At 34.7% G+C, this 16,244-nt stretch overlaps 1 protein-coding gene across 20 annotated transcripts in view; it reads left to right on the top strand.

Moving 5' to 3' along the window:
* The window catches only part of C8H4orf33 (chromosome 8 C4orf33 homolog), a 583,530-nt gene that overhangs the window by 53,771 nt on the left and 513,515 nt on the right, over positions 1-16,244 (top strand). For 11 of the 20 annotated variants that reach the window (XR_014813039.1, XR_014813045.1, XR_014813037.1 and 8 more), the window contains 2 exons: positions 1,618-1,675; positions 7,897-8,077. The gene's annotated coding sequence lies outside the window, so the exon portion shown is untranslated. Of the gene's footprint in view, positions 1-1,617; positions 1,676-7,896; positions 8,078-9,847; positions 9,909-16,244 lie in introns of all 20 variants that reach the window. The other 9 variants (XR_014813046.1, XR_014813038.1, XR_014813040.1 and 6 more) reach the window with 3 other exon arrangements.

The raw sequence follows: 16,244 nt of genomic DNA, 5'->3' as shown, positions 1-16,244 counted from the left end.
CCAGCAGTCCTGCTGGGCCACCAGATTCCATCTTCCTTTTGGCTCTTGCTGGCACCATATGGTAACAATGGTTTGTGTAAATTTAATTATTGGGGATGAAGCTTTAGGTCTTGTGGGTTTTGGGGACATTTAAAAAAATGGTAATTCTAGTGACCTCCCAGTTAATTGGTACCCTTTTCTTGGCACAATCCAGGGAGACTGGCCCTAAGAATCCTGGGGAAATGGGAGCCCCCATCTGCTTTGCTGTTTTCCCAAATGTCTTTGCCCTATGATCCCATCTTCTTTGTTTTACCCTCTGCTCAATGTCATTGCTCCATTTCCCTTCCTTCTCTTTCATATGTAGCAAACATAAAACTTTAGCCTGTTTCCCTTTGATAAGGGAGGGTGGCTAGGGAGAGGAGAAAACCCAACAGCCAATCCTTCTGTACTCAAATTGCCTTTAAAGTTTGAGGATGTTAAGGCAGGATTTTTTAGTTCTTGAAAATTAGGAAACAAAAAGTCTTTTAATACAATATATTGAATTTCAAATAATCATGGTATTCACCAATACTTTTATTTTCCTTTATGTACATTTTCAACTTAATATATTGACAACCCCTAATTTATATTACCATTACACATTGTTAGCTGGCTAATGTGAACAGGGGAAGGGGAAAAGCATGCTGTCTTGGAGAATGTTTTATCCATTTCTTCATAACCCACATTTAACTTCTAAAACATTAATTACATTTGCAGTGAGGCAAACGGAAAGTGTTAGAAGGGCAGTCAGAACTCATGTATCAGGGATTAGCCCGTGGCCTTTGGGAGTGCAAAGAATGCATTGTGCGTCGCATGTTACTTCTCATTAATGCCTTTGAAGCAGCTCTAACAATGCAGAACAGCTGATTGTATCTGTTTTGAACTTTGCCTCTTTTCCCCTCCAATTGACCCCATGCCTCAAGTATTTCATGCCTATTGTTGCAAATGTATTTTAACTGGTAATTTCAATTGGACAGGTCACATTCAGTGGCTTTTAGTTGTTCCTCTTGAAACTTATAATAGCACAGTAACCCTGTACCAATAGCTGAATTTTAAATAGTTATCCAACAATATGGTCCATAAATATAATTATGTATCAAAAACAAATCCATTCCAATTTAATACAAGGTGATATATACTTTTATATATGTAGCAGAAGTCTTTGTTAAAATCTACAAGTACACTTATGAATTTAAGCAAATTTGACAGTTACCCTATCTGAACCCTTCCAATTTGCTAGAATTATTTCAGTAATTATTGTATACTCATAACTTAAACCTTATATTTTGGACTCTCAGCATTAAGTAATTCCTGAAATGGCATTTAGAACCATTTGATCATAGTGTTTTTCTAGGACATTGTTTCTTACTGCTTTTTGCCACTAGATGGAAGAAGCAGGTTAACAAAATGATATTTTTGGTGCTTTGTTCAACTCTACCAAGAACAACCACAAGACTGTTTAAAATAATGACAGTCTTAGCATTCTTTTATTTATATGTATTTTACTGCAGTGGTTTTTAAATATAAATACTGTATGTAAGAATTATATTTATTTTTATGTTTTTTGTAGAGATTAATTTTCTTTTTATTATTTGAAAGGACTGAAATTTTCAAAAGTAACCAAGAAAGAAAACAATTGCCAGCTGGAAGAGGATAGGTAAGAATTATATAAAGATATTGGTAACAAGTATGTTACAAAATAATTTTTCTCATATATTATTGCCCAATAAATAACAAACCTAATTCATTTAATTATTTTGTGCTGCAAATGCTTACTGAGCAATTGACACACCGAAGACACTAGACTAGGTGCTGCAAAGCATCCAAGGGATGTTTTAAGTACAGTAACTATTTATAAAATTTTTACATTCTCTGAGACCTAAGCAAGAGGTAAGCCATATTCATTTATGCATACATTTAAAAAGTGGATAAAAAATACAAATGCAAAAGTTTGGACACACAGGGTGAATGGGAGGGTGGGTTTGGAGTATCATTTTCATCTTAAATATGGAATTTAAATGGACCTTTGATGTGGAGAAGCACAGAAGGGCATTCTGGTAGGAGAGGCAGAATGAGCAAAGGCACAGAGGCAGGAATTGGCTGTCTAAAAACATGTTTTGGAGTTCCCATTGTGTCTCAGCAGGTTAAGAACCCACCATAGTCTCTGTGAGGATGCGGGTTCAATCCCTGGCCTTGTTCAGTGGATTAAGAATCCATTGTTGGGAATTCCCATCGTGGCACAGTGGAAACGAATCTGTCTAGGAACCACAAGGTTGTGGGTTCAATCCCTGGCCTTGCTTAGTGGGTTAAGATTCCTGTGTTGCCATGAGCTGTGGTGTAGGTCGCAGATGTGGCTTGGATCCCATCTTGCGGCAGCTGTGTGTGGCGAAGGCTGGCAGCTGTAGCTCCAATTTGACCCCTAGCCTGGGAACCTCCATGTGCCATGGGTGCGACCCTAAAAGAGAAAAAAAGAAAAGAAAAAGAATCTGCTTTTGTTGCAGTTGTGACATAGGTCACAGATGCAGCATGGGTCCAGAGTCACTGTGGCTGTTGTGTAGGCCTGTGACCTTAGCTCACATTCAACCCCTAGCCCAGGAAATTCCAGCCATTAAAAAAAAAAAAAAAAAAAAAAAAAAAAAAAAAAAATTTAATGATGAAAAGACAGTGCGTTTTAAGAAGCAGTTTAAATGTATAGGCAGGACCTAATAAAATGTATGTTTTGAGCAAATGATAGCTGCTGGAAGTATCCTTATAAGGAAAACACCATGTAGAGGATAAGAGTGGGCATTCTGGAAAAGTGAAGCTTCCGCTTGGAAACAGAAGATCACTCAGATAAATAACCTGTAAATGGAAATAATAGCATCCATCTGATCCAGTGTTTTATAAAGTATAGGCTTTCTGTGTACATGGGCCTATAAATTGATGGGAAGACTCCATAAGAGAAAGAGGAATTCTGACTTATGAAGGCTTCCTGTGATTCCTATTCTCCTTCACCACTCCATGTGTGTTAGGGGACTAATGTGGTAAACAGTGTCCTTTGACTCCGAAAAAATAGCATTTAATCCTTAAAACAACACATAATACCACCTACCTAGTGGTCTATTGATATGAATGATCAAAGAATTCTATTCCACCTGCTGAAGGCAATGAGCTTGAACCCTGATATTACAAGTGGCTATAAAATTATCCAGCTTTTAAATCCAACCACAGAATTTGATTTTATGACTTCCTATAGAACTGTAGCTATAGGTTAACTAAAGGTTATGAAGTAATATCTCCTTTTTATGGTTTTGAATTCACTGCCTTGTAATTTCAGAGATCACTGTGTCATGCAATGGGATAAGCTTTATAGTTTTATAATTTTGTATAGCTCAGTGAGGATCTTGTAACTTTTTCTTTTCCAAATTCAAATTCTATATTATTTCCATAAGATTATTCACATCTAGTTCATCACTACTTTGCTAGAAATGTATGTAGGCAATCTTATATAATTTTAAGCCTTATTTTCATATTTTGTTCCATGCCTTGTTTATAAGCAATGTATAATTAAAATTTAAAATTAAATGTTGCCTTATATCTTGAAATAAATATTGCTCTATATCATAAGTATGTTTATATCTTAGAAATGCTCTGCATTAAGTTCTATTTAAATTTTTTTTTTCTTTTTAGGGCCATACCCATGGCATATGAAAGTTCCTAGGCTTGGGGTTGAATCAGAGCTGCAGCTGCTCGCCTATGCCACAGCCACAGCAATGCCAGAGCTGAGTTCCATCTGCAACCTACACCACAGCTCACGGCAATGATGGATGCTTAACTCACTGAGTGGGACCAGGGATCAAAACCGTGTCCTCATAGATCTCATAGATACTAGTCAGGTTCATTTTCACTGAGCCACAATGGGAACTCCCAGTCCTATTTAAAGTTGATAAATATGTGATAGTACATAGGCTTACTAGATTACCTGGTATATATATTCATATATATATTTTTATTATATATTTCAGATGAATAAATTCAGATTATAAGCAGCCTAACCATTTTATTCTACAAAGCAACTGTGCAGTAATAGCTAAATATATGCATATTTTCCCCAATTTAAAAGTAGTAACTTCAGTGATTTTAGTACTTATATGAAATATTAGCTGTGTTTAGATCTTATTACATAAAGCTAATTATTTTGTTGACACTTTATGTACCTTATAAAACATAAGCTGATTCCCCTACAAGGAGAATGATATCTGTTTGATTTCATAACTGTTTTCCATCTACAATTAAACCTTAAAAAAAAAGAATTTTAACTTAGTAGTAGTATTTAGATTTGAAAAAATAAAACTTTAAAGGTATTTATCAGAAGGATGAAAAATGGCTATAGAAGCCTACATAAATTATTGTCTTTCTCTTGGGGCTATGCCTACATAGGCAAGATAGAGAATAGAGGTACTTCTTTTAGAAGATCTGGGCAAAAATTTTAAGTCCTATAATTGAAGAAATGACACAGTAAGGAGTTTGTAGCCTCGTTACCCAGACTGTGTCTTTACATTGATTCTATTGACTTGACATAATTGTGTTAACTCTCTGTAAGTCTTTACCCTTAGAGATGTGGGTGGGAAATCTAGAAATAAAATTCTCTAATTTGATACAAGCTAGCCCTGCCTTTAATGCAGCTTGGTTTCCTATTATTATCATTTCAAAAATCATTGGCGATTTTCCTAGAGAGACTTTTAAAAAAGAAATATAACAAGAAAAGTTTGTATAGCTCATAAAAGATGTCTGTTAAGAGTGTTATTTGCTCTTTTATTGACTTTTAGAAGTTTATTTCTTCCATTTTGAAAAATGTAGTTTTGCCTTTCAGGAGCCATAGCATTTTTTGTTATTTACATTTATGTGTAACTACAGGTGATATAATATTCCTTTGTGGAAACTGAATTAAAACAAGACAAAACAAAACTAATCAGTCCAAATTCTGTTCTTTGTAATGCTGACATCAAATGGGGATTTCATAAATTTAACAGAAAGCAGACTTTAAGCAGTTGAGAATTTGATAAACATTCAAGCTATTTTAGAAAGTGGGCGCCATCATAATTATATCAGCAGTTGAGCATAAGGACACCTAAGACTGTAGTGTATGGGGATTTTGTTTTGTTCTGTTTTTGCATTTAAAGTTTTCTTTATATACAAAGTAGGTTTAATAAAATAGGCATTTCACTTCAGAAGTTTTATACCAGAAAACCTTTGAATACTAGAATAAAAATATGTGCTTCTTTTTCACACGTATTAATGTTACTTTGTTCCATAAATTTTCTTGTTGGAATTTGATAGTTCCAAACTATATAACAAAACAACTAAAATTTCCTATGAAATTATTATTTTGGCATTTTGAATTTTTACTAAAGGTGATGTTTTTACTGAGATTTGCGAGTTGCAGGAAGAATGCCTTTGAACATTTTGGGATATTAGAAAAACATAATCTATTTATAATAAAAGAAAAAAACACCTTCAACATAATACTTTTAAAAATTGTTCCAACTCTGTTTTCTAAGCACAAGTAGCTCAGAGCTAGACATAACGAGAAAAGAATAATCATACCACTGAATATATGGAGTTTTAAATTTCTTTTGCTTTTATGATGGGATAGTTTTCTAAATGGCTGTTAAATGAGCATTCAATGCTTACAGTAATTTATTCCTGACTCAAAATTTTGCTTTCTTTCCTTCAGTCAGAATCACTTTGGTTAATTTTCTTTACATAATGAGAAATGAATAATTGAGAAGGCATAAGTGTATCTATAGCACTAGGAGATTCAAGAAGTATTATGTTGTAGAGAGGGAATAAAGAGTCCCATTGTTACTGAATTGAGTTCAATTCTATTCTTTAAGATCCTTTTCTCTTACAGACATTTCACAGAATCATTTGAAATAAAGACCATAACTTTGAAAACAAAAGCTTACCACTGTAGTTAGGGGAAATTGGAATAGAAAAATAAATTTTGAGTAAGACTTCAAATTTCTTAGAATATTTTTGTTCTTCCCTACATCCTTCAGAGTGATTCTTCTAAAACATAAACCTCATCAGTAAGTTCTTTACTTAAAACCTGACAATGGTTCCACATGGCTTCCGCATAAACTCTAATGTTAGCCCCCAGGGTCTGCACCCCCTTCTACCAGCATCACTTCTCTCACTATATTGCCCCCATCATCCACCAGGCATCTTACGTTCCATTTATATCTGATCTCCCATCTCCTTTCAGCTTTCATATTGCTCTGTGATTTTGCTCAAGCAGTTTTCTCCATTTGTAATTATACTTGTGTCCTTTACTGTTCTACTCCTATACATCTTTCAGTTGTAACTTCTGTGAAGTCTTTGCCGACATTCTCTAGTCTTTGGATTTCTAGCGTCAGAACTAGAGGCTCCTTGCTCTGTGCTTCCATACTTCTATTAAAACGCTGTCACAGTTTTCTCACATGTTCACAGTTCCCTTTTCCACTAGATTGTGAGTTACCTAAGGGCAAGAAAAGTGTCTTGTTTTTGTAGTTCTAATGTCTAGCACAGAAAAAGCAGATGGTGTTATATAAGAAATGTTTGCTTAAGTTGATTAATACTTAATTAGCATTTACTGTATACCCAGGTAAGAACAACACTCTAATCCATTTTGGGGGGATACACAGAAGTCAGAAGCTAGCATAGATGTGAGTATTAAATGGTGACTAATTGACGCCAGTGTTTTCAGTTCTTAAAAAAAGCTTGAAATTAAAGTAGACAAACATCCGGAATAAACTATCCAAGATGTATTTACCATATATATTTTTTCCTTTCTTGTGTAGCTCAAGTCCCAGGAAGCATTTTCTGCCTGCTCTAACCTGTATTTATCTCCGTGTTTCTATTACTTTTCTCTGTTGTCCAGTCAAGTTCTAAAACTACGCTTCGTTGAATTGTTCATTACTTTTAGATGTGCATTTTGTTTTTCGTTCTGATTATAAACATTATATGTTCTTTTAGGGCAAGGGTTACATGTTATACTTGAATTTCTCTGCATAACCTAGTGAAAAGCTGCACATATAGTATGTCCTCAAAAATTATTTGTGGACTGTATAGGGGTTCAGAATGAGCCTCCTCAGAATGTGCTGCTTTTGTAGGAAGATTGTTTTGAGCTGAGGGCAGTCAGGTCCCTGCAGGTTCAAGAGAAACCACTGCCTCTCCCTTAACTACCTAGAAAAATTTGAATTGGGAATTTTTCCCAGAAAAGAGTTATTACCAGAGATACATTTTATCTCAATGGCCCCATCAATATAGTAGAAAAAATTTCTAATTATCTAACATCTGCTTTTCTTCTTCTTGTCCTGTGAGTAACCCTCCTATCCTTGGAAGCCCTAGACCCCTACCCCATTCCTTAGCGCAAGATGACATCTGTACCTCAATTTACCTTTCTGTCTTTGAATCACCCTGTATGTGGGTTTCTCATATGTACAAAATTAAATTCATTTTTCTCCCGTTAATCTGTCTCATGTCAGTTAAATTCTTAGACCAGCGAGAAGAACCTAGAAGGGTACAGGAAAGTTTTCTTCCTCCCCAACAAATGAATAAAAGCAAATTCATATTGTTAAACTTTGTAAATACTACATAAATAAAGGTACCTGTGTATTAAGTAACAAAAAGCAATTCCTCAAGATATTTTCAGTACAAATTTTGCTGTGGTTGAATACTGCACAAGAATATTTTACTGCAATTCATAGAATTCCTTAAAATGTAATGGGGTGTTGATTGCCTTGAGGATATTAGTAAAAAATGTTATTTCACTTTAATTTGATCAAGACCAGGGGAGCAAGAAAGACATTGCTTTACTCATATCATGACATCTGCTCTTCTCTCTCGTTTTGACAGTTGGAATATAGAATTACCACAACATGGGACAGTTTGCCAGTGCTACAAAGGCCTATGACTCTCAGGTTTAAATCTGGGGTCCAAGGCTTACTGATGGAAGTGAATGCTCCTTTCTTTGATGATCCTCTAGCATCACCAGGCGAAGCAGGACAGGCTTTTTATGGACTCTGGGAATATGAAGGTGAGAAATTTTCTATTTTGAGTGCCCAGGCTAAGAGAAATAGAGAGCACATGTGATATATGGCAGTGCTCTTACAATATTTATTAATCTTCTCAGAGTTTCCTAGTACCTCATGCTACTCATCCTGAGTATCTGAAAATTTGGTGATATAGAAGAATGGGGTCAGAAATTGTGGGACCTGAAGGGGAATGATAGTTAACAATTAATATTTATTTTGTGCTTATTTTATAGCATTGTTTTGTTATAGTATTTCTGTTCAGCTACAGATAGAAAGAACCCCCCTCCTCTGTGCCACCCAAACCCCAATATAATTAATTATAATAATCTCCCAGTTTAAAATAGCAAAGAGTACAGAAACCTAGCAAAAGCAAGCACACAAAAAGCAAGAGAAGGTACAGGATCTCTCTGAGCAGCTTCCTTTGGCCCCAAAGGCTTGGTAATCACAGCCCCAACAAGGCTCAGTCATGAAGGTTCTGAGAAGGCGAATGATTTATTATGTCATGGCCTTTTATGGTCAGGATTTATGTTATCATTCCAGAAAATCTCAGACTAGGAATAAGGTGTCCTTAACCAGAAATATTTGGAGATATGTGAATTCTCCCAGTTCTCAAGTCTTACATGACATCAGAAGGTCGTGGCCTTATCAGGATGGGGGTGGAGTAATAGAGACACTCCAGTGCACAGGAGGTCCTGAGCAGAATCTCTGTTCCTGGCCTGACAGTGTTCTAGCAAGTGCTTTGCATATATTCTTTCCTTTAATCCTCACAGCCATCGTGGGAGATAGCTACAGTTACTATCACTATTTTACAGATGAGGAAGCAGAGCCTCAGAGAAGTTCATTGTCTTGACTTCACTCACACAATGCATAGGATTCAAAAAGCTAGGTGCTCTGATTTTAGAAAGAGAATTTTTTAAAATTCCTTACTAGATTGATTACAGTAGATAAATTTGTATTACCTTTATAAAAAATTCTTTTTGAAATTCTCTTTTTATTCATTTATATCCCTCAAGTCTGTTTTTTGACATTAAGTTTGAAAAATATGCTCAGGGGAGAAAAAAGATTCCATGAAAAAAGTTCGGAAAACACTGCAAACTCTATTTATCCCTTGGAGAGTCACTATGAATATTACCATGTTAGTAATTCCCAAATCCTTCAGAAGATAAATGGATTTCATATTATTAACCCAACATACACAAACATATTCTCTACTATTTTATATATATATATGTTTATGTCAGTAATACTGATAACAACAATGGCAATTACCATTTATTGAGTACTTACTAGGTGTCAGATGCTATTCTAAAAACTTCATATATTAGTCCTATGATGTGGATACCATTTTTACCTCTATTTGACAGATTAAGGAACTGAACATAAGGCAGAGAAATTTTCCAAGGTCACATAAGTGACTTAGGCACAATTTGAAGTCAACTACTACTCTAAGCTTCTTCTCACATTTAATACCCACTGTCTATAGAAATTCTGTGGAATTAATGCTTCAATGAAATCACTTTGGGAAACAATTTAAACAGGATGTTTTGTATGGACGACAGAAAAATTACTTTAAATTTTAATATTCATATAGTCCTGAGAATGTTACATTGGATTTTCTAAAATAACTGGTTTGCAATAATGTTGAGTATAAAACTTTAATTTTATAAGGTACTATATTTCCATTCTTTAGACTGTGACTCTTTACAAATGTTTACTTTCTTGACGCCCTGTGAATCCAATTTCTCAGTATGATGACTGTTTTTTATTTGCAGTTTTTGAATCATTGTTTTTGAACAGCAAGACTAAACAGTATCTGGAGGTGGAACTCTGCAAGTTCTCTTTTAATGCACACAAGCTGCTCTCTGCTTTAAACTAGCTTCCCAAATACTTTTTAAAAGTCATTAAACTATCAAATGTTCTATTTGGTTTGAAAAATATGCATGAGTCCCACCCATATTTATTATTGTAAACAACACACAAAGTTAGAAGCATTAAAGTAAGTAGATTGTGCATTTCCTCTGAAATAGAGAATCACAGGTGATTGAGATTATGGTATTGCCTTAGGGCTAACCTCCTTCCTGCTTTAAATTCTTCATGTTTGGTGTATTTTCATGAAACTAGTCTCAAAAATCTTAAAATTATAGAGAGCTTCTAGTGTAGTTACAATACTTAATATTGAGGATAGTTGTGACCCTAACTCAACTCCACTAAGAAGGTTCCACCCCCCCCCCCACACAGTAGACCTCTTACATTTTATAGATTTTGTCTGAGTTAAAAAGCAAACAAAGTTTAGAAGATAATTTCCTAATGAGATTAAGTTCTGAGCCCCAAAGCATTTGTTTTAAACTTTAAACTTTTAAGATTTAAAGCCACCTGTTTAACTCTCTCCAGGGTATCATTCATTTCTACACAAAGTCCTTAGAAGGGTGTATGGATTCTTCTGGCCCTTACTGTGCTAAGCAAACAACATTGATATCTGTAAAGATTCTTAGTCAAGGAGGATGGTTTAGAGACACATTGCATGGCTGTAGCTTTAAAGAAAGAAAAATTTCTTTAGATAGTCATTTTGGATTGTTAAATACAATTTTACCACACTTAAAAAGCACTTAGCATACTCAGTCTATTTGAATCACTTCACGTCTTCACATTCTGCCTGGTGAAAATGTTATTCTGGGCTTTTCTCTGTGACAGCCAATCATCTAAGGATGTTCTTTACCTCCTCAAATTAACCTCCTCCATAGACTTTCTTTCTTTTGGTAAAAGTTTTTCCTTAAAGTGCTTATTTATTCTGTCCTTTTCTCCAAGGCTTATTTTATGACTGTCTTGGATGTAACAAATTAGCAAATTCAGTTAGGTGTGACTTACTCACTGAACCTATAATTTTTTTAAGTCACTTATTTTGTGTGTTTTTCTCCTTTGATGATAAAAGGAAATTATATACATTGTAAAACACTTAGGAAATAATAAAAGGCACATACACAAATAAAAATCATTTGTGTTGCTACCCAGATAAAAGCACTATTCACCTTTGGTTATATAACCAGGCATCTCAATGTCTGAATATGGCCAGCAGTGTTATAGTGTGTTTTTACAACCTTGGATTTAAGTGCTTATACTTTGAGTGCTTCTCAGAGTTACAGGACATGCCTGGTCCTATAGTATATTTGAGCATAAGATCTCTAGAATCACATTATAGCATTTTTTTGGGAGCACATTATCATATTGTAGAAAACAAGCAGAATCAATAGATACTAGATTCCTCTCTCTTAAGTCCCAAGTTCCAAGTCAGATAATTTGCTTTCCATCCCATTACTTTCCCTTAGAGGAAAAAGAGTAAGTGGCAGAGGGAACCACCATGCTATTTTGGCATTGGCACTACTACCATTGCTAAAATACTCCATCAATTTAGATGTGTACACCTGAACTTCTGTGCATCTATCAGGCAGTTCTCACCCTCATTTCTTTCACTGAAGCCAAGTGTGAGATGATAAAATAAGCCAATCAATAAGGCATTTTAAAGCACTCTTTTGTTGTTGCCAGTCATGCTGGTGAAACCTAGGATCTACTAATTGCAGCATCAGTTATTTTAGGTAACAGCAACAATAAGGACTAACTAATATAATGCTTACATTGTGTCAAATGCTATTCTAAGCACTTTTCACATATTAAATCCTTTAGCCACACAATAATCCATTTTACAGATGAGTAAACATATCTCTGTTGAATAACTTGACCAAGGTTTCACAGCCAGCAAGTAGCAGTCTAAATCTGAATCCAGAAAGTGTAGTTTTAAAGTCTGTGCTCTTTAATCACAGTAATGCCAGAGTTGGCAACCTAAAACTTATATTAACTTGAGTTGCTAAGAAAATTTCTTCAAAATGAGTTAGTTATGTTACTCACTCTAATTAGTTGTGTTGATATTCACATCTCAAAGAGGAGAATAGTTTCAGTGAGTTAAACCCAAATGTTTTACAGTTTTAATCGTGTATATGCATGACATTAAAAACAAAACAAAAAAATAGTGCCCAAAGTTGAAAATCCTGAATATTTGTAAGACTTTAAATATTTTGATTTAAAAATCTATACTGTGCCTCTAGATATTCTGTGTCTAAGTAAAACTGAAAGTCTTCTGTATTCATCAGAATTATTTTATTTATAAGTGAAAGAGGTACAACACAAGGAATTTGAGCAGAAAGAAAAAATTGTTGGCTCGATACCTCAAAAGATCAGAAGTAGACTACCTGGCCTCTTTCAGTTTGCTTCAATTCAAAGATCAGAGTGATGCCCATGAGCATTCCTCTCTTGCTTTTTTTTGTTTCTCACACCTCCATGTCCTACCCACCTCCCATTCATCTCTAAATCCCTTTCACATCCATGTGCATCTGTGTTATTCTTTCCTCCTATAGAAAGGGGCTTCCTTTATGAGATGGGAGTGAGGGAGGTGACTCGGGCAGTTGAAAATTTGCAGCAATTCTAACTTAGCCACTTTAAAGGGAACAGATTTCTTCTTCCCGCTTCAGTGTGTAAGGAGGCTATGATAGCGCCATTGCCAGCCCTGCCAGAATCACAGAAGTTTGAAGGAAGAGGAACAGTTCTTCAAAGACACTGAGGGTTCTGAGAAAAAGAAGAAGGAAAATCTGGCAGAGAGTGACTGGTGTCTATAGCTCTACATCTCCAGCACAGTCATTATATAATTCTTAAATATAACTCCTTATGGGTTATTCAAGTTCTTCATGTTTTCTTTCCTTTTTTTCTACCTGGAACCCTGCCTTTTGGCAGATTTTCTGGAGTACTAAATTAAAAAGCAAATGTGCATAAGCTCTTTTACTATATACCAGGAACTACTATATGTTTTTTTGGGAGATGATTCAACTTTTAGCCTTTTATTTTCTTCTTTTTAAAAGAATTTGTCTTGTGTAATCTTAAGATTAATAAGAAAATCAAGAACTTATCATTTTGAGTTTTCAAGTTCTCCAGTGTTAAGACTTCTCCAAATGTCTTAACAGGTATGCTTCATTAACTCACCACATTTATTGCCAATTTGAAGATTTTATTATTTATATTATATGAAAGTAGGCATTTTACCCTAAGTGGTTATTGCCTATATTGTCTTTCTAAGGCAGGATCCTGGAAGGAACTAGATTATCTTGATATATTTAAAGTCCTGCTTCATTTAATTTTAATGCAGCATTGTCCCGTGTAGCTTATAATTCTTGAAATGAATGTCTATAATAAAGAAAATAAATTATTTCGATGTAAAAACATCTTGATTACTGATTAATTTATTTAAAACACCTTTCTTTAGTACTTAACTATGTTCTGGGCATTGTTTTAGGCACTAGAGATAGTTATGAAAAAAAAATTGAAAAAGCCCTTTCCTCCTAGAATGTTTAGTCAGTGAATTATAGTACTTTGATTTGAATATGAATGGTTGTATTAGTCACATCATTTGATAGATACAATGTGATTGACTAATAGCTAACATTTATTGAGGACTTACCATATGCCACTATGCTGAGCATATACACATATTATCTTATTCAGTCTTCACCTGAACAGGTAGTATTATTATTTTGCTCAGGAAACTGAGGTATAAGAAACTTAGGCATACTAAGTGCAGAGCAGGAATCCACAGACTCATCTGACCTGAAAGCCTGCACTCTTAACCACCATGCTGCTTTGCTTCTAGTGCCCAGAGCATTGGTAGGAACAGCATAAGACCTTAATAAACAATCATTGCATGAAAGTATTTCTGAGCCACACTTATAATAATGGCATTGTGTTAAGCACTAGAGACAGTGTAGAGAGGAGCATGACAGAGTCCTTTACCTTATTTGCTTTAATTAAACTTATTAATAACTTTGAGAGAGCCATTAACTAAGATGTCTGTAAAGTGACAGAATCTAGGGCAGATATAAATATAAGTATGGCAAATGTCAACAGACATCATGTTATAAATTAGAATAGTAAATTACTCCCTGATTATAGCATGAATCAATCAAGCCATTTAAAACTGCTCTTATAAATGATGAATAAGAGGAATTTTCAATTCCAGTAAAATTAATCTCAAAGCCATGATACATGATTTTATTTCTATACTCTGAATCTAGAGCTTGCCCTCTAGATTTTCAAATATATTTGTTTGAAAGATTTTGTGGTTTTTTTTTTTTTTAAATGTAGGGATATATGAAACCTGGTATTATATAAAAATGATAATTAAAGACTTTTTTTTCTAGTTACCCAAATGTATTTCCTAGTGATCTGTTCCCTGGTTCTCAATGTTACCTTTTCTTTATCCTTCCTCTTCTTTGCCTCATTCTCTCTGGTCCTTTTGTCCTGCATACCACTCTCTCTCTTTTGTCCCAACTTTGCCTATGTGGCATAGAATGGAAGAACGTTAGGGCTGGAAGAAACTTTAAGGGACATCTATTCCAAAGTTTTATTCAGTTTAAAGATCTCCTTCTATCTAGTTGTTGGAGGAAGGGTTGGTATCCAACCTTTGAGATATAATTTAGCCATAAAAAAGAATGAAATCTTGCCAATTGTGACAACATATATGGACCTCCAGGACATTATGCTTAGTGGAATCAGGCAGAGAACGATAGGTACCTGATGATCTCTCTTATATGTGGAATCTAAAATCATCTATCCATCTATCTATACTGATAGAAAGATGGGGTGATAATCTAAGTTCACAGATGAAGAAAACAGATTGGTGTTCACCAAAGGTGGGGGGTAGGAGGGTAGAAGACATGGATGAACTGTTGGTTTTATGGGGTTTTTTTGTTGTTCGAATAAATTGAATTTTTTTTAATTATAAAAGAAAAAATTACGATATGCTTTTGTATATTTGTCTTTCTAAAGAGTGTACATTCATGTGCCTTTGATGTTTCTTAGAGTATCAGTAAAGTAATGGAGAAATGTAAAAAGCATATACAGTTTTCTTCAAAAAATGTATTCTCTGGAGTTCCTGTTGGGCCCAGCAGATTAAGAACCCAGTTAGTATCCCTGAGGATGCAGATTCAATCCCTGACCTCACTCAATGGGTTAAGGATCTGTCATTGCTGTAAGCTGTGATGTAGATCGCAGGTGCGGCTCAGATCCCATGCTGCTGTGGCTATGGCATACACTGGCAGCTGCAGCTCCGATTTGACCTGACCCCTAGTCTGGTAACTTCCATATGCCACAGGTGAAGTCCTAAAAAAAAAAAAAGAAAAATATATTCTCTATTATTTTTACTGGTCACTATAAATTATTTTTAAATATAAATAATACACATCACTGCAAGAAATTAAACACGTAGGTCAAATAGTGCTAAATAGAGTGTCATCATTTTTTTATCCATCATTACAAGTGAATAAGCATGACATAATAAAACTTAAATAAATTAAGTATTAAAATTCTTCAGTTTAATTTGTTATGTTACCAACTTTGAACACTAATTTAATTTGATTAATCTGTTTTTTAATTTTAAAGACATCATTATTGGGAAACTGAATTCTTAAGGGATACTTCTAAAATGTTCATCCCTTAACATTTTTGATGAAGCAGTTTAATTTTTGACTTTGTAAATATGACGTTTGGCAAGTATGTACTTCGGTTGAAAAGCACATACCTCTTGTGTGCAAGGCAATAAATTGACTGAGGCTGGATTGATGCTGATACTTGGCCACCTCTGACTGTTTTGTGAGCAGAATACTTTAACAGTTCACACTAAACTGTGTTGAACATTATTAACATGACCCTAAACAACTGGTCTTGACCTTAATGTTCTTTTATCTAACTTCCCTTAATAGAAATAGAACTGAAAATTTAAAAGAAGCTTAGATTTATTGGCAATGCTTAGCATACCTATAATATTAGGAGTTTTTGTTTGTTTGGTTGGTTTTTTTTTTTCTTTTTGGCCACATCTGTGGCATGTAGAAGTTCCCAGGCCAGGGATTGAACCTGTGTCACAGTGGTAACCAGAGCCCCAGCATGACAATGGATCCTTAACTCCCTGAGCCATCAGCGAACTCCAATAATAGGTTTTTTAAAAGTTGAAGAAATTTATATAACCTTTGCAAATGGGAAAAGACAAACCTCTCCTTTATTACTGTGTAAATCCAAGTGTTCTGGGTCCCACCATCACTTGTTCTTGGCTTCAGTCAGTTACATAGCCTGTAATTT

Source organism: Sus scrofa, chromosome 8, assembly GCF_054392235.1.
Source record: "Sus scrofa isolate SSC_HxYL_T2T_F1_AM1 chromosome 8, Sscrofa_HxYL_maternal_Yorkshire_Landrace_v2.0, whole genome shotgun sequence".
Classification (NCBI taxonomy): Eukaryota; Metazoa; Chordata; class Mammalia; order Artiodactyla; family Suidae; genus Sus; species Sus scrofa.
This window is presented reverse-complemented; position numbering and strand designations above follow the sequence as displayed.